This window comes from Manis javanica, chromosome 1 (assembly GCF_040802235.1).
Source record: "Manis javanica isolate MJ-LG chromosome 1, MJ_LKY, whole genome shotgun sequence".
NCBI lineage: Eukaryota > Metazoa > Chordata > Mammalia > Pholidota > Manidae > Manis > Manis javanica.
The window spans coordinates 27,310,519-27,329,147 of NC_133156.1; the positions used below are offsets into that span (position 1 = coordinate 27,310,519).

The 18,629-nt window shown below is 49.2% G+C and overlaps 1 protein-coding gene across 2 annotated transcripts in view; it reads left to right on the top strand.

Annotated features, from left to right (window-relative positions):
* ZNF300 (zinc finger protein 300) overlaps positions 1-18,629 on the top strand; it is a 141,682-nt gene that overhangs the window by 14,652 nt on the left and 108,401 nt on the right. The window contains exons 2-5 of one of the 2 annotated variants that reach the window (XR_012128845.1): positions 15,086-15,191; positions 16,407-16,794; positions 17,282-17,407; positions 18,071-18,114. The gene's annotated coding sequence lies outside the window, so the exon portion shown is untranslated. Of the gene's footprint in view, positions 1-15,085; positions 15,196-16,406; positions 16,795-17,281; positions 17,408-18,070; positions 18,115-18,629 lie in introns of both variants that reach the window. The other variant, XR_012128847.1, reaches the window with a different exon arrangement.

Genomic DNA, 18,629 nt, shown 5'->3' on the forward strand with positions numbered 1-18,629 from the left:
CACTTATTTTTTACTCTGTTCTTTAGTATTGATGTTTCATGTTGACCTGTCTTTGGGTTTACTTATTCTTCTAATCTCTTGTATATAATCTGTTGTTAAAACCATATGTTCAGCTCTTAGTTTCAACTCTTGCCTTTTTCAGCATTTTAGCTTATTTTTGTCCTTTTCTTCTATTTTATTGAACATGTTGAACATGATCATTTCAAAGTTCTTATCTACTAACTCCAGTCACTAAATGTTATAGAAGTCTTACTAATCTCTTGAGTTTTAATTTTGTATAATCCCTCTTTTGGTGTGCCAATTAATTTTTTATTAATCCTGGGAATTGTATATTTAAGTCATAGAGCCTCCAGATCACATAATCTCCAGAGAGATTTCACCTTTTCCTCTGCTAGGCAGGTAGATTGAAGACTGATCACCTAAATCCAATGAAAGACTAAGCTTTGTTCCCAGGAGGTAATGCCTACTTAGCTCTCCAGGGTGAAGCTCTCTAGCGCTTCACTGGAGCCTTTCTTTCTGTCTAGTCCTTAGCTTTATCTATTGTCTCCCCAATCAGAAGCTCACATTGGGTTTTTTGTGATCTTCTTTCTTAAATTCTTAGCTTCCTACCTCATGCAGTTTCAGAATTCAATAGATAACCTTGCAGAGTACCTGCCATATGCCAACTTTGATGCTCTGTTTGTCCCTTTCATGACTTTATTAAAGGAAAATTTGTTGCATGAAGCTCAGGGTGCCAGATGGGGAGTCACGGTTCAGCAAAATACCAAGAGTGAAAATGAAGTAGAGGTATTTACTACTCCCAGGTCTTGGAGGAGGTACATGGCACTCTCAAGGGGCCTGTGGGTAAAATTGTAATATTTCCAGAATACCTTGGCTAGCTTTAGTGTATTTGCATATCCTCAGGGGTGGAGAAAAGTTCATCTCCATATCAATGGGTACTTACCTGGGCAACCAAGGGTGTGTCTGAACCTGAGAGTTTAAAGGGAGGGGGCTGGCTTGCTTGCTTGCTTCCTCAGGAGCAGAGCAGAGCCTGCCCTGGACTGCAGTTTGTAAGCAATAAATGGGTTTTAAACTTTATTTCTCCCTTTGACTGATTTTGGTTTTTAGAGGTATTTTTCCCCAGGATTTCCTCTCCCCAGACATATCTAGAAGCAGTAGGCAGAGTGCCTCTGAACCTGAAATCTGTCATAATGGCTGTGACCTTTGGGAGGGCTGCTCCTGTGGATGGTGGGAGGTCCCAGTGGATGTAGCAGCACAGGGTGTGGCTTCACCTGTTATTATCCCCCCAGCTGTGGGACTTCCAAGTTGGGAACCCTAGTGGGGAATGGTCTAGGGTAAAGTACCACCTAGAGGGGTGGGACCTTCCCCAGAACTGGGGAAGGGTGAAAACACCAGAAGCTGCAGAATTAGCCCTATGTGAGTAGCTGGAAGACTGCTTGGAGACCTTAGGGGGCCGTGTAGCAGCTGGCATTGTAGGGTCTCTTTTCATCCAGATAGTGGAAAATGTTATACAGGAGAAAAAAAGGATTATAGAGGGTCTTAGGCACGAGAGAGACACACTTCAGCATTGCTTGGGAGAGCTGGGTGATAACCTATGGGATGCTGTTAAAGAAGACAGTTACTGAAAAGGCAGGTCATGCTCCTAGAAGATTCCTTAGCAGTGGTGAGGGGGGAGATGGCAGGAAAAACCTCGTTGCAGGAGGCTGTGGGGGAGGGGGAGGAAGGAGTAGTGCCTTCAGCCCCTGAGATGGTGGAGGAGGAGCCGTGGTGAAGCCGGAGGGAGAAGAGGAGGCGGGGCCTTTGACAGATCTGCTACCCAGGCCACCGCTGGAGGTACCATCTTCTCCTGTTTTAAAGGTCCACTGAGCTGTAATTAAGAAAATAAAAATGAAACAACAGCGGGCTCCTCAGGGAGAAGTAGCCCCCTCCCCAGGCTGTGAAGCACTCCATGCTCCACCCCTATACCCAGGATGAGCTGGTGGACATGAGCATCCAGTACAGGCAGAGGCTATTGGAATCTCTTCCTACATGGCTTTTACATCTCTGGGATGTGGGGGTGGAAAACGTTGGGTACTGAGATGAGTGGAATGGCTTCCCTGATGGCTTGCCCTTCCCTCCAATAGCGGTTGCAAAATGCCCCTCACACCTCCAGAATTCAGACATTGGAATGGCTGACAGCTGCCATCAGGGTAGTTTGGCCTAATCAGGGTGACTTACCATATTTTCCCAGTAGTTGGAAAATGTATGCAGAGCTCCAACAGGTACTGCGGGAATTGGGTATGAAAAACATCATCTATGATATGGACACTCAGGGCCCTGATGAGGAGGTGTTCACTGTAGGAATGAGAAACCTGGTGCTGCGTACAGCTGCCACATCTCTCTTTGGGTTCCTAGTGAATACTCTTGCCCCCCACCTAGGGCAACCCATAAAAGAGGCAACTCGTGGTTTAGCAGATCTGGGGGAGGTTGAAACAATAAGGGCATGGAGGGAAGTACCAGCCACGACTGAGAGGAGAAGTGCAGAAGGCCCTGTGGAGGTCTCAAGGACCCAGATGTGGGTTGATTTGATAATGGCTGGGGAAGTGAAAGAAAAACTCGATGGGCAGCCCAATAGAATATTGTTAGGACTGTGGCACCAATTAAAGCCAGAGCAGCAGTTTCAGCCGCTGAGGTCCAGGACATGGAAACTGGAGTCAAGGCCTCATGCCTGTCCTGTGTCCCTGCAAAACTTCATGGGGGACAGTACTCAGGATTTGCCCAAGCCCTCTCCCCAACAGTTGGATGATTGGGCATCGTGGTTCAACTGAGGAGGGGTCAAAGTCCCCAACCTGGGGGACATGGTGGGGACCAGAGGCCACATGTAGAATTAGCAATTCATTGGTACCCTGTGAATGTACAATGTGTCCTGGCGCTGGTGGACACAGGAGCTGAATGTTCTCTGATTCATGCCAACCCTGAGCATTTTCCCAGGCCCCCTGCTGTGATAGATGGCTATTGGGGCAAGGCAATTAGAGTGAAGAAAGCCCAAATCCCACTGGGGATAGGGCGTTTACCCCCAGAGGAGTATACCGTGTATATTTCTCCCATCCTGAATATATTTTGGGGGTAGATATCCTGCAGGGCCTGTGGTTAGAGACCACTGCAGGTGAGTTCAGACTGAGGGTATGTGTGATAAAGGCAGTTCTGAGGGGACATGCTCAGCACCCATCTGTAGCTCTGCCTGTACCTCGGCAGGTGACAAATATTAAGCAGCAGAAATCACCTGAGGGGCACAAGGAAATTGGAGAAACTACAGGAGTTGGAGAGGGTGGGCATCATAAAGCCCACTCATAGTCCTTTTAATTCTCTAGTGTGGCCAGTGAGAAAGCCAGATGGCTCCTGGCATATGACTGTAGACTACAGGGAATTGAATAAAGTTACACCTCCTTTGCATGCTGCTGCCCCCTCTATAGCAGACCTTCTGGCCACCCTCAGCCACGAACTGGGAATGTATCATTATGTAGTAGACCTTGCAATGCTTTCTTCTCTATTGAAATAGCACAGGAAAGCCAGGAACAGTTTGCCTTCACATGGGAAGGCCGGCAGTGGACATTCACTGTCTTTCCACAGGGATACCTCCACAGTCCCACCATCTGTCACGGACTTGTAGCCCAGGACTTAGCCATATGGAGGAAACCACAAACAGTGCAGTTGTATCACTACATTGATGATATTACGCCCACATCTGATTCTCTTTCAGATTTAGAAGGGGCAGTTCCTAGACTGTTGCAACATCTATAGGAAGAGGATGGGCTGTGAACAGCACCAAGGTTCAGGGACCCGGTTTGTCTGTGAAATTCTTAGGGGTTGTCTGGGAAGGTAAAACTAAAGTTGTTCCTGAAGCAGTTATAGACAAGGTCTGGGCTTTCCCCACCCCTACCACTGTGACAGTATCACAAGAGTTTTCGGGTCTTTTGGGCTACTGGAGAGTGTTTATCCTGCAATTGGCACAAATTCTGAAGCCCTTATGCCAGTTGGTATGAAAGGGCATCAGGTGGGACTGGGATGAGACATGTGCAGCTGCTTTTACTGCTGCCAAGTGGGCAGTCAAGGCCATATAGGCCTTGAATGTAATTGACTCATCAAGGCCCTGTGAGCTAGATGTTCATGTAACCGAAGATAGTTATGAATGGGGTCTTTGGCACACGCCAACCTATTGGATTCTGGTCACAACTATGGAAAGGAGCAGAGGTCCGATACACCTTGGCAGAGAAGCAACTGGCTGCTGTGTACCACGCCTTGCTGGCTACAGAGCCCGTGGCTGGAACAGTTTCGATCAAGGTAATAACCACCTATCCCATCGTGGGGTGGGTGTGAGACTGGATCCAAAGGCCACGGAGTGGCATGGCTCAGACACCTACACTGGCCAAATGGGGTGCATATTTGCAGCAGCACAGAGCCTTTCTATGAGCCGCGTAAGTGGAGAATTCCAACGCTTATTGGGGCCAGTGACCTATACCGGTGGAAAGCAGGAAGAACTTGCTTTTCAGCCCTAGGTAGCCAAGACTCCTTATCAGGAGGGAAAAGCCCCTATACCTGAAGATGCTTAGTACACAGATGGCTCCAGTCGTGGGCAGCCCCCAAAGTAGAGGGCTGTGGCTTTCCATCCTAAGACTGAGACAATATGGGTGGAGGACAGAGAGGGGAAGAGCAGTCAATGGGCTGAGTTGCGGGCAGTATGGCTCGTGATCACCCAGGAGCCCTCCCCCATAGTTGTCTGCACTGACAGCTGGGCCATCTATTGGGGCTTGACTCTGTGGCTTCCGACATGGTGTGCCAACTGGATGGTTGGTCACTGGCCCCTTTGGTGGCAAGAGTTATGGCAAGACCTATGGGCCTCTGGTCAGACTAAGACTGTTACTGTATATCATGTGATTGGCCATTTGCCTTTAGCATCCCCAGGGAATGATGAAGCAGATGCATTGGCCCAGGTGTGCTGGCTACAAGGAAAGCCTGCCTCTGATGTGGCCCAATGGCTACACCAGCGTTTGTTGCACACGAGGTGAAAGACAATGTGGGCTGTAGCCCGTAGGTGGGGCTTGCCATTGACCTTTGAAGAAGTCAGCAGAGCCTGGAAGGAGTGCCTTGTGTGCTCTAGGAGGGACTCACACCGAGTCCCACAGCAACATGGGACAATAGTAAGGGGCCAATACTTGTCAGGTGGCAGATACACTATATTGGGCCTCTGCCCATATCAGAGGGATATTGGTATGCCATGACATGTGTGGACAGGCTACTGGACTATTGGTTGCTTTTCCTGCACATCGTGCAGATGAGCAAACCACCAAGAGGGGTCTGGAGCGTCTCTTTGTATCGTATGGCTGGCCGCAGGTGATTGCAAGTGATCAAGGCACTCACTTTACTGGACATGTGTTACAAGAATGGGTGCAGCAATTAGGAATAAAGTGGAAATTTCATGTACCATATAATCCTACTGGGGCAGGCATGATATATGTTAGGCTGGAGAAAGGAAAAACAAGGACATGCAAACAGAACAGAGAGATGCCATAGGGGGAGAACAGACCAGACCCCAAAGTCCGTGCTGTATATGGAAAGGGGACAGCTCTCCCTAAATTCCATCCTGATGTGCCAACTGGGACCGGGATGTCAGCCTCCTCCCTCTTGGAAAGAAAAAAGTTTCTAGTTGTCTATTATGTCACCTTTAGCCAATCATATCTCAACACCCCTTAGGATAGTTTGCCTACTCCTCCCCCTCCTAATCCCCTATAAGCGCCCCACCTCCCTAACTGGGCGTGACTTCTCTGGCCTCCAGCAAGAAGGCCATAGAACCTCACCTGGGGGTATTTAAATAAATTACCTGGCCCTTTGTTGCATCTCTTTGCCTGCTTATTCTGGCTAGAATTTATCTTACAATATAGAGGTACAACGGTTTGTTGAAATCTGGCCTGAAGTTGGACACCAATAGTCTAATGGGGCTGGTCAGCTCACGTATGGACAGCGCTGTGGCATCTGAATGAGAAGCCATGTAAAGGAGCTTTGAGCCCTGTGGATATGCTCACACACCTTGCTGCCTCTCCTATACAATTGTACGTCGAAACCAAAGAAGAGCTATTGAAGCCAGAATATGGCCAGCAGAGCAACATCCTGCTGCCAGCCCCTACTGCATTAAGGCCTGGAGACACTGTTTAATGGACCTGGCCCTGGACATTTTGACGCATGGACCAGTGATGGCTGGCCCTTCTAGCACCTTGGGGGGAAGGCCTGGAAGCTGGCCTAGTGTGTATTCCTGGAGTAACAGCTGAATGGCCCCCAAAGGTCACAGTAGTGTGCCCCAAACATCCAGGAGGTAAGAGCATCTTGCAGGGAAGTTCATGTACCTCCCGTAGCCCTATATATCAACCCATCTGTAACTCCCACAGGGAGGGGGGTGAAAGTCTGGTATACCAGATCAGGGTGAGATCCCATTTCTGCCACTGTTTTATCACAAGACCACTCTCTTGCATGTATCCTACCTGATGGACAAGATTTGCCTATGCTGGTTGAAAGGAAAGGAGCGACACACAGCAGCAATTCACCGGAGAATTCCGCTTTATTAGGGAAAGGTGCTGGGTTATATAGGAAGGGGCATAGGGTGATTGTGGTGTTACTTCTACGGGGCTGGTGGCTGTTGGCTAGGTGCTGGGATTGGGAGGAGGGCGAGAGGTGATTGGGCTTCAGGTGGTGCCGGCAGGAACCGAGGACCCTGAAGAGAAGCCGGAAGTTTGCCATCTTACTGGTGGGGACCCTTCATTCCCCCCTTTCTCCTCTATGGGGTTGTGGACGTTGCTTTCTCTCTGACTGCTTCCTGCTGTACAGGGGCAGAGAAGGGAGTGAGGGCTTGAGAATTGGGAGGAAAGGGTTGATAGGATTCCCCACAGTAAGGATGAGTAGATGAGGACTTCTTCAGGTTGGAAATCAATGAAGGTTCCCTGTAACCATAGGTCGAGGACCTGTTGATTCAAATGGTACCAAGAGGATATGGGTGTCAGGAGCCAGGCGTCTGCGGCCATTGTTTCCAGGAACAGTTTCCAGTGGAGAGAGGGGTCCATCTCAGCGTGTGGTGAGGAGGTCACGTGAGGGTGAGGGATCTTCTGTGGCCAGAAGCTGGTAGTTCCTGAGTAAAAGCTGGTTGAAAGCTTGATTAGAGATTTTTCCAACTTGGGATTTGATGAACTTTATTATACAGGGTAAGAAGAGACAGACGAGAAGAATGACTATTATGGGGCCTGCAATGGGCCAGACCCAGGTAAGGAGGGGGTTTGTTAGTATTGAAGAGAATGGGTTGGAATTGGAAGCAGAGTGGAGACTGGAGGCAAGGTCGGTGAGTTTGGTGATGTCAGTTTCTACAATGCCGGATTCGTTGATGTAATAGCAGCACTCTTCCCAGAGGAAGATGCAGGTGCCGCCCTTCTCGGCTGTAAGCAGATCTAGGGCCCGCTGGTTTTGAAGGGTGACTTAGGCTAGCGAAGTGACCTGTCTTTGGAGAGAGGCTAGGGAATCGGCAGTGGATGTCAGGGCTCCCTCAAGTTTGGCATCGAGATCTCTAACTGCCCATAGAGAGTGACCCAAGGCTCCTCACGAAAACCCTGCCCCAATGGCTGAGGTGATCAAAGAGATACCGACCATGATGGGAAGGAAAGCAGCCCTTTTTGTGCGCGAGAGCAAGGGAGGTTGGAGCTCAAGGAATTCTGCCATGCTGTAAAGTGTAAGCTGTGGGATTAGGGTGACGAGAATGCAGGGTGTATCGGAGTTGAGAGGCAGTGAGTTGAAAAGACTGCCATTACACTAAAAGAAGTGTCCCAGTTGCGTAAAAGTCTTAGAGCCAGAGGTAGGGGTGTAGATAGAGAGGCAGTGAAGTGTGCTGGAGGGGGGTGGAGTTGGGCCTACACAGTGGTGGATGGTGAGATTATCTGCTTATTCTGGTTCCCATAGGGGTATGTCTGCCAGGGGGCGGAGGGGTTGTCCTTCTGCATGGAAGGAGTAGTTGGAAATATTAAGGGGCACGGCGGCCAGCAGTGGGCGCTGTAGTGATGTGCACAAGAAACAATTGGTGGTGTTGAGGGTGTGGTTGAGAAAGATGGTGGTGTCTTGAATGAGCTGTAATCAAGAGTAGGAGGAATGAGAAGACCAAGAGGAGCCATCAAGAGTTTGGATAATGACTTTTTCAGAATGTCTGATATTTGATGCAACTTGAGAGATCTGGGAGTGAGAGGGAACATACTCTTGAGAGATATGAAGGGTACCGTGGGGGGTAAACTGAGGCTGTGACTCCGGCAGCCCATCGAGAGTCCCAGGGATCTGGGATTGATAAGGAGAATGAACCGTTGGGATATTTCATGAAATGGTTGGAGGAGTAATACTGTGGGTACTGGAAGTCACCCATGTAGTGAATGGCACAAGACCAGTAGGGACATCTCCCGTAGGTGTCTTGCCATCGCTTGCAATAGGCTTGTCTTTGGTCATAGAGGAAGCAGAGGTAGGGAGAATAAAGGTAGCTGTAAGTGAACACTTCGGTGGGGGGAAGAAAGTGGAGGTATAAAGGCTCAGAGCAGCTTTTCAGAGGGCAGTCTGATGTGGCAATGAGGGCAGTAACTTTTGTTTGATGCTGTGTGTAAGTCTGTCTGACTTTGAATTGCCATACAAAGGAGGGTGGGGTGGTGGGGAAGACAATAGGAATGAGGAAAAAAAGCAAGAGAGCAGTAAAGGAGGAGAAAGTCATGATTAGGGTATGGATGGCAAGGGGGGTGCATGGGAGATGCGGAACTTCAAGGGATCAGAGGGATGAGGCGTGGTAGAGTAGACAGCGTCTTGGGCTGTATCTGAAGGACTCTGGATTGTGACTGATGGATCTTGGGTGTCCAGAGAAGGTGGGTCCTGAGTATTTGGTTTCAACCTGGAGATATGAATCCAAGGGGTGACAGAGTTATCAGGCAGTGAGAGCTTGGCGGCCGAGGGGGTGCAGAGAATAACTGGGTGTGGACCTTCCCATTTCGGGGTGAGAGAGGGCCAATCCTCTGGTGGCTTATAAAACACTAGTTGGCTGGGCTGTAAGACAGGAGAATTTTGGGAGGTGGATGGATCAGGAAGGAGCCAATCCTGATATTTCCACAATTCAGTGCGGAGGAGAGAGAGTAGTGGAAGGGCCATACTGGGAGGAATTGGTCCTCTGTGGGAAGGGAGCCCCGGGGGTAGAATCGGGCGGCCGTACATGATCTCAAAGGGCAACAAGAAGGAAGGTTTCTTTGGGAGGGCTCGAATGCAGAGTAGAGCTAAGGGAAGTAAGCGAACCCAGTCAAGGTGTAGTTCTAGAGATAGTTTGGTCAGGATGTCTTTTAGAGTCCTATTGGCTCTTTCTACTTTTCCCGAAGCTTGTGGTCGATAAGGACAATGTAAATGCCAGGGGAGCGAGAGTGACTTGGAGAGGTTCTGGATAATTTGGGCAGTGAACTCAGGGCCGTTATCTGATTGGAGGGAAGTGGGCATCCCGAACCTAGGAAAGATCTGGGTGAGGAGGATAGAGGCAACTGCGGATGCTCATTTGTTAGTGCTGGGGAAAGCTTCTACCCATCCTGAAAATGTATCTACTAACACGAGTAGGTATCTGGTACGCTGTACAGGGGGCATGTTAGTGAAGTCTATTTGCCAATCTGCAGCAGGGACTATGTGGAATACGTACTTGGAGTCAGTGTACAATGTGAGAGATGTGTCCCGGGCCAGAGTGCAAGCTCTGGTGGCTGCAATGAGTTCAGCCTGCTGATTGGTTGTACCAGGGGGTAGAGCTCATGCCTCAATGACATCTTCGAGGGACACTACTGTGTATCCTGCGTAGTGGTTGCCCTCATGTTTAAAGGAGGACCCATCAGTAAACCAGATGAGGTCGGAGTGTGAGAGGGCTCCTTTGGAGATCGTGGAGTGGCACAGAAGGAAGTTGTGAAGGCCTTCTAGGCAATCATGCGAGGGAGTATGAGGAGAGTAGGGTAGAGGAAGAAGAGTGGCTGGATTCAGGGGCTGGCAGGGGAGGAAAGAAATGTTTGGATTTTGGAGGAAAGAGGATAGTAAGGTCAGGAGTCTGGAGGGAAGGAGAGTCTGTAAACTTTTGTAGGTTAAGAGATCTTTTAGGTGATGTGGGGACAGAATGGTAAGGGGCGCTCTGAATGTTAGTTTATGAGCTTCTTTCTGCAAGAGCTGTCCAGCGGCTAATGCCAGTAGGCAGGGGGCCCATCCCCGAACTGTGGGGTCTAATTGCTTGGAGAGATAAGTTACTGGGGCAAAGGATGGGCCATAATATTGGCCTAGGACTCCTAGAGCTTGACTGGACCTCTCATGAATCTATAATGAGAAGGGTTTTGACAAATCAGGGAGATGGAGAGCTGGAGCTTCCACAAGGGCTTGACGGAGCTTAATGAAGGAGTGTCGGGGTGAGGATGATAATGGTTCTTCAGGGGGGCCCTTGCTGAGGTCATATAGGGGTCTTGCCAACAGGAAGAAGTTAGGGATCCATGCTCTAAAATACCCAGCCAGGCCTGGAAAGGAAAGGATTTCTGTCTTGGTTTTGGGAACGGGCAGGTCAGAGAGGAGTCGTTTTCTGTCTAAGGTAATGGACTTTCTTTGTTGAGACAGAAGGAATCTAAAGTAAGTGATTTCTTTGTTGAGACAGAAGGAATCTAAGGTAAGTGACAGAAGGGGAAGAGATTTGAGCTTTGACGGGGGATACCCGGTAACCTCTGGAAGCTAGAAGGTTAAGTAGAGACGCAGTGTCAAGTTGAGACTGTTCTCACAAGGGACTGCAGAGTAGAAGATCATCTACATATTGTAATAAAGTGGACTCGGGGTGATCATGATGAAACTGAGGTCTTGAGCTAGGACTTGTCCAAAAATATGGGGACTATCTCGGAAGCCTTGTGGCAAAACTGTCCAAGTAAGTTGTTCAGAATGTCTGGTGCATGGGTCCGTCCAGGTGAAGGTGAAAAAATCTTGGGAGGAGGGGTCTAGAGGGATAGAAAAAAATGCGTCCTTGAGATCTAGGACTGAGAAGTGGGATGCTGAGGCAGGGATCTGCGATAAAAGGGTGTATGGATTTGGAACTAAGGGATGGATAGGGACAATGGCCATGTTGATAAGGCGAAGGTCTTGGACAAGGCGGAAAGATCCGTTGGTTTTTTTAACAGCTAATATGGGGGTATTAAATGGGGAGTGAGTGGGTCTGAGGTAATTTTTGTTTAAGAGATCTTGAATGATGGGTTGGAGACCTATGAGGGCTGAAGTGGTTAGGGGGTATTGGGCCTGACAGATATACTGAGAGGGGTCACGTAATTTGATAGAGGCAGGGGGACATAGGGCCACGGAGGGGCTTGTAATGTCCCAAACTTTGGGATTTACAGGGTGTATGAGGGCAGAACCGGAGCTTTCATTGGGTAGAGGGGGGTTGTTGGCTATGAGGGCCATCAGAAAGGGAGTACTGGGGGCTGTGGGAGTGGATATAGTTATGGAAACATGGAGGAGGGAAAGGATGTATCGTCCTAGTAAAGGGATGGGACACTGGGGCATAACCAGGAAGGAGTGGGAGAAAGGTATGGGATTGTCTAGGATTGTGCATAAAAGGGGGTGGGAGTTTAATGGGAAAATCTGTTTACCTCCTACCCCGACTATAGGAGTAATGGCTGGCGTGGTAGGGCCCCAGTATTCTCGCAAGACTGAGAAGGTGGTTCCTGTATCTAGGAGGAAGCAGATGGGGCGACCGTCTACTGTTAAAGTAACCCTGGGCTCCTGTTTGGTGATGGAAATGGTCGGGCAAGAAGCCCCCGGGCCCCGTCAATCTTCTTCTGCCAGCCCCACTATTGCGGGCTTAGGATGGGGGTTGTTCATCCAGCCTCCCCTTCGGGTGGTTGGGCAATCAGACCCCCAGTGGCCCTTTTTGTGGCATCTGGGGCATGGGGTGGTAGGAGATCTGGGGGAGGGGCACCCCTTTGACCATTGTCCCTTTTTTCTGCACTTGAAACAAGCTCATGGGGGGGGGCTTGTTTGTAGAGGGGCGCCCAGGTTGTGGTTTTATCAGCTGGGCCAACATCTGGAAATTGGCCTGATCAGCCTTTTGTTTATGGCATTCTTTCTCCTCCTCCCGGTTATGGAAGACTTTAAAGGCCACTGTTAGGATCTCAGTCTGTGGGGTAGCGGGGCCCTGTTCTAACTTTTTGAGTTTAGCTTTAATGTCGGGGTAGCTTTGAGCTAGGAAGTATGTCATAAGGACATGTCTTCCTTCAGGTGTTTCTGGGTCCAGGCTGGTATACTGTAATAGGGCTTGAGGGAGTCTGTCTAAGAACTCGGAGGGGGTTTCGTCTCTCTTTTGAATTATGTCTTGGAGCTTTTGAAAATTGACTACTTTACGAGCTGCCTTTTTCAGACCTGCTATTAAGCAGGAGGCAAAAATATCTCGAGAGCAGAGACCCACGGCAGTGTTATAATCCCAGTGTGGGTCTTGTTCGGGGACAGCAGTGGGGCCAGGGGAATAGGTGGGGTCAGTCCTGTGGGTTTCAGTAGCATGCATTTGGGTGAAGTCCCAAACTCCTCTACGCTCTTCAGGGAGGAGAGTATTGGCCAGGAGCATGAAAATGTCATGATGCGTGAGGCTGTAAGACTGGAGGGTCCATTGAAACTCCCTGATGTATGTCATGGGATCAGTGGAAAAGGAACCTAGGCGTTTCTCTAGTTGGGCTAAATCTCCTAAGGAGAAAGGGACGTGGACATGCATGATGCCTTCAGATCCTGCTACTTCCCGGAGGGGGGCGATAATTTTGGGAGGCCCTCGGGACCGGGTCTGAGGGGGACTGAAGGGTTCTGGCTCAGACTGTGTGGGGGAAACAGGTGATGGGGGCAATGCCACGATAATTTTGGGAGGCCCTCGGGACCGAGTCTGAGGGGGCAAAGACGGACGAGGCTCCTGGAACTTAGTTAGAGGGGGGCTGAAAGGCTCAGGCTCGATCTGCGGGAGGGGGGGAGGTGAGGGGGATGGAGGAGGAGGGGGTGAGGTGGGGGAGGAGATGGTGGTAGAGGGAGGGGAGGAGGGGAAAGGGAGAGGATGGGAGGCTTCTGCAGGGGTGGAGGCAGCGGTGGCGGCAGTAGAGGAAGAGGGATGGGCTATTATAGGAGAAGAAGGGGAAGGGAGAGGACGGGAGGCTTTCACAGGGAAAGAGGCAGCGGCGGCGGGCGGTAGAGGAAGGGGGAGGGACTGTTGTAGGAGAAGAAGGGGGAGAGGATGGGAGGCTTCCGAGGGGAAAGAGGCAGCAGCGGCGGCAGAGGTTGGAGGGGTTGTAGGAGGGGGAGGGGCTGAAGGGGGAAGCCTGTATGGCGGAGGTTCCTTGGCCGGATCAAAGGTAATCGAAGAGGGACTGGGAGTGTGTGGAGGGGAGGGAGACGGCTTGCAGGCTAGGAGTACTTGGGGCAGGGAGCAGGTGGTGCAGAGGCTGGGATTTTGAGCTAGGAGGCGAAAAGCTTCGATATAGGGAATCTCCTTCCATTTTTTCAGGCACTGGCAGTAGTTAAAGAGATTGCGAGTGATGTTAGGATCAAGAATTCCCCCTGCGGGCCATTGGTTGTTATTGTCTAGGGGGTATGTTGGCCAATCTTGGGAGCAATGTTTACGGAGAAGTTTTGGTTTTATATCAGGTGTCAGGGAGAGGGTAGCCAGATGCTTAAGCAGGCATTCAAGAGGTGAAGTTTCAGGGAGGGATGAGGAGGCTCCCATGGCTAAAGGACAGAGAAGGAGACAGACAGGGGAAGACGAACGGAGATCCTCGGACTGGAAGCAGACTGCAAGGAGACAAAGGGCGTCCCCGATGATCCTTGGTGGTCTGCGGAAACTCGTATACGAGTCGGAATTTCTTAGGAAGTGTGGGTCGTCACCCAGACTTCCCTAAGAAGGCAGTTTGCCGCAGTCACGAGGTACCTAGCGCTAGGAATTTTCGGCAGACAGAACAGATTTCGGCGGACGGAACAGAAGGGGGGGGGGAGGAAGGGAGCGTTCTCATCCGCAAAGGAGTCACCTCGTTTATGGCTGTTGGAGGGGGGCCTGAGGGTCTGCCGCAGCTGTGAAGGCCTGAGGTGGGGAGAGTTCCCTCCTCGTCCCGGAGCGTCAGGGCTTTGCTGGACGATCACGGTCAATGGCACTGCGATAGCTCGGGGAAGAGTGGCCCACCCCGGGGAAATTTTGCTTAAAAAGTTTTGGCACTGATGGAAGAGATGGAAGGGACGGTGAGTGCATTTATGACTATCATTTATGACTATCGGAGGAGGGGCCTGAGGGTCTGCTGCAGCCGTGAAGGCCTGAGGCGGGGAGAGTTCCCTCCTCCTCCCCGAGTGTCAGGGCCTTGCCGGAAGATCACAGTCAATGGCACTGCGATAGCTAGGAGAAGAGTGGCCCACCCGGGGAAATTTTGCTTAAAAAGTTTAAGGCCTGAGGCGGGGATTTATGGCTGTTGGAGGAGGGGCCTGAGGGTCCACTGCAGCCGTGAAGGCCTGAGGCGGGGAGAGTTCCCTCCTCGTCCCCGCGCATCAGGGCCTTGCCGGATGATCACCATCAATGGCACTGTGATAGCTCGGGGAAGAGTGGCCCACTCTGTGGGGGAAACTTACCTAAAGGCCAGAGAGGAGTGGTGAGTGTGATGAGCTAGCGCCGGAAAAAGAGGACGAGGGCAAGCTGCTGCTGGTGTCGGGGGGAAGACGGGGCCCAGTTGGGGTGTCCCGTCTCCTGGGTTTTGGCACCAATGAAACGAAAGGAGCGACATATAGCAGCAATTCACCGGAGAATTCCGCTTTATTAGGGAAAGGTGCTGGGCTATATAGGAAAGGGCATAGGGTGATTGTGGTGTTACTTCTACGGGGCTGTTGGCTGTTGGCTAGGTGCTGGGATTGGGAGGGGGGCGAGAGGTGATTGGGCTTCAGGTGGTGCCGGCGGGAACGGAGGACCCTGAAGAGAAGCCGGAAGTTTGCCATCTTACTGGTGGGGACCCTTCACTGGTGTCATTAAAACATGTATCTTATCACCCTTAAGGTTATTGTCTCCTACAGTCCTGGCCTGAATGTGCTCTCTAGCACAGCCGCAGCCTGATGCCCTCGGCTACTGCCTGCCTCTGGAATGGACAAGCTATGGACTTAATGTGGGTAAGACTTTGAACCTAGCTGAATTCTCTGGCTTGAGGATTGTCATGATTTTATTGCCGCTGCTATTATGTCATTAGTCTGGTCACAATGCTCCAGTTCTCTCTCCCAGGGACCATTGTGGAAGAAGGGGAATGAGTAGATTATAAAGTGAGATTTCTGGAGGGGCAGCCTGTGGGTAACATTGTAACATTTCCAGAATATCTCTCCTGGCTTTAGTACATTTGCATATCCTCAGGTGGGGAGAGAAGTTCATCTCCATGTCAATGGGTAATTACCTGGGCAACTGAGGGCGTGTCTGAACCTGAGAGCTTAGGGGGAGGGGGCTGGCTTGTTTGCTTCTGCTGGCTTCTTCCCGACTAGGGGAGAAAGACATCCCTGGGACTGCAGTTTGTGAGAATAAACGGGTTTTACACTTTATTTTTCCCTTTGATTGATTTCGGTTTTTAGAGGTATTTTGCCCTGGGATTTCCTCTCTCCGGACTTACAGCGTGCTCTCCCTTTTGCAATATTTCTGAACAAAATCTTATCTAAATTCAGATTTGGTTTTGTTTGACAAGAGAAATAAAACTGCTAAATGTAAATTTTCTGCTTAATTACATAAGCCAAAAATCACGGCTCCTGTGAAACTATTATTAAAATTTTTATCTATGTACATGAAACATCAGTTTGTTAACATGCATTTTTTTGAAAGTATAAAATCTTGCTGTAAAGTCTAAAGGTTGTGTTTTTTTTTTAAACCAAGTTTCCTGAAATCTAACCTCGTTCTATTCCTCTTCGGTTTTTTTTCCTTCTGTGTTTCCGATCTCTCAAGTCCGCCGTGTCCTGTCCGCTAGCGTCCCACGCCTGTTCCTTTACCTCCCGTTTTGCTCTTTAGTTTCCCCAGGTCTCTGCCCATGTGCCTCAGACTCTTCTTCCCTGTTTCTCAATTTTCTATTTTCTTAAGTTGGCCTCTGCAAGTTATTACTGCAGTAGTTATTTCCCAGAAAATACCTTATAATCGTTTTTAATATGAAGTCCATTATTACCGTGCGTAGCACTCCCCTTTTCCGCCCCCGCCTACCCACCCACCAAAGTTCCCATTACTTTGGTGCCTTTTTGCCCACAGTGGACTCGCCGGGCATAGATCCGTATCATTTGCAATCACTTTTAAGTACAGTTGCCAATGAGAACTATTTTACGATTCCGATTTCTTCCTCTTTCACCAAATGCAGTCTTCTAACAGAGGATGTGTCCCTTCAACTTCTTCCCCGATCCTCCTGAAAAGCTCTCAACACCGTGCAGCGTCCAGGCTCGCACACCTTCCGCCCTACACCGCCCGCCTCGGCGGAGCAGGCAGCCTCTGGCTCCTGTACGGAACTGGCCGGGCTCGACATGGCGGCTCCCAGGCGGACCCTGCGGCCGGGGGCGCCATCTTGCCTCCTGGACAAAGCGGCGGAGGATGCGGAGTGGGCAAAACCGCCGGGTGGTACGAGCGCAGGCTCGAGAGCCTCGTGGTTTGCCCACCCAGACAGGAAGCGGGAGAGATGGCCAGTATGGATGTGACAGCCGTACCCGGTGAAGCGATCCTGGGCATTTCGGGACCTGGTAACGGAGCCACAGGTCAGAAGGTGGATGTATGCGGTGATGAGTGAATCTGATTGTACGGGAGGGGACCTGAGGGTCAGTCCTGGGGGGTTTGTGAAGTCACTGGTGGGGAAGGTATGTGGGAGTAAGTAGTGTGGGGTCTATGTGGGAGTCAGGGTTGCGTGAGCTATGAGATCAGTAACTGGGGAAGGATGTGTCAGTGATAGGGCTGTCCCGATCAGAAGTGACATGTAGCGGGACTGATTGGTGCGGATGAGTCAGTGACTTAGGAGACTCTGGGGAATCAGTGATTGGTGAGGTGGCTTTCCACTAAATGTTGGGGGCTTCCATGTGGTGGTCAGTGATGTGATAGCCATTGGGGGGAGTTCTTTGGGTGTGTGATTGCAAGGCCCACGGATTCATGTTTGGAGAGAGCAGTAATGGGATACTTTAAAGAAACATTGAGCACCTGCTGGGTGCCCAGAAGTAAGTGTAACTGTTTCTCTTGATTGCTTCCTTCCAGATCTGTTTTGACAAAACCTGTAATACCCCATAGAAAACAACCTCCCTGTTATGGGATCAGTGACCCCTTTGAACCAGTTCAGTCCTGTCTGCATGAGTACTCCTGAGACTGAGAAAAATTTACTAGGTATGTACTTTACTACACTGCAGGATATTCACTTGCATCAGTGGTTCCAGCTTATTACCATTTTTATGTAGAGACAACTGCACTTTTGAAAATGAGCAATAAAAATTTAAGCAGAAAACATCTCAAAATTAATATTTGATCCATGAATACTGATTGGCAGGAGAGTTTGCCAAGTTTGCCAAAATATAAAGAGCTCTTGGGAAATTACTGGAATTCAGTTGCTGTTTTTTTTTCTGGGGAATAAGGGAAAATGGAAAACATTCTTCAGTTTTCCATTTGGTCATTGCCATTCTTATTGCCAGGAAGCTCCATCTGCAGTTAAATCTATATATCTATCTATGATTGTTGCTTTATGAACACATTCTAAAAACAGAATTGCTGGTTCATAGGTCAGTTGTTAGTAAATCAGCATGAAATCTATGTTCACATCTATACAATTAAAAAACTTTGTCCAAGTTCTGTATGATCATAGTATAGTCAGAAGAGAACTTCCTTTACATAGTGCTTTCTGACCCTTCTGTAAGGACAAAACAACCTTCTCCCACAGGTTGGACTGTTAACCACCTGATTTCTGGTGTTGTTTCTCGACTGGTAAACATGAAAGTTGAAGTCTGGGTGTGGTCTGTGAAAACATCCTTCTAATCATTGGTTTTGCTTTTTCAGGCATCTGCCCTTTTAGAAGAGAGCAGAAAATAATGAAGTCCCAGGTGAGGTACTTTTTTTTTTTTTTTTTTTTTTGAGAGGGCATCTCTCATATTTATTGATCAAATGGTTGTTAACAACAATAAAATTCAGTATAGGGGGGTCAACGCTCAATGTACAATCATTAATCCATCTCAAGCCTAATTCTCGTCAATCTCCAATCTTCTGAAGCATAGCGAACAAGTTCTTACATGGTGAACGAATTCTTACATAGTGAATAAATTCTTACATGGTGAACAGTACAAGGGCAGTCATCACAGAAACTTTCGGTTTTGATCATGCAATATGACCTATAAACAATCAGGTCAAATATGAATATTCGTTTGATTTTTGTATTTGATTTATATGTTGATCCCACATTTCTCCTATTATTATTATTATTTTTATTTTTAATAAAATGCTGAAGTGGTAGGTAGATGCAAGATAAAGGTAGAAAACATAGTTTAGTGCTGTAAGAAGGCAAATGTAGATGATCAGATGATCAGGTGTGTGCCTATGGACTAAGTATTAATCCAGGCTC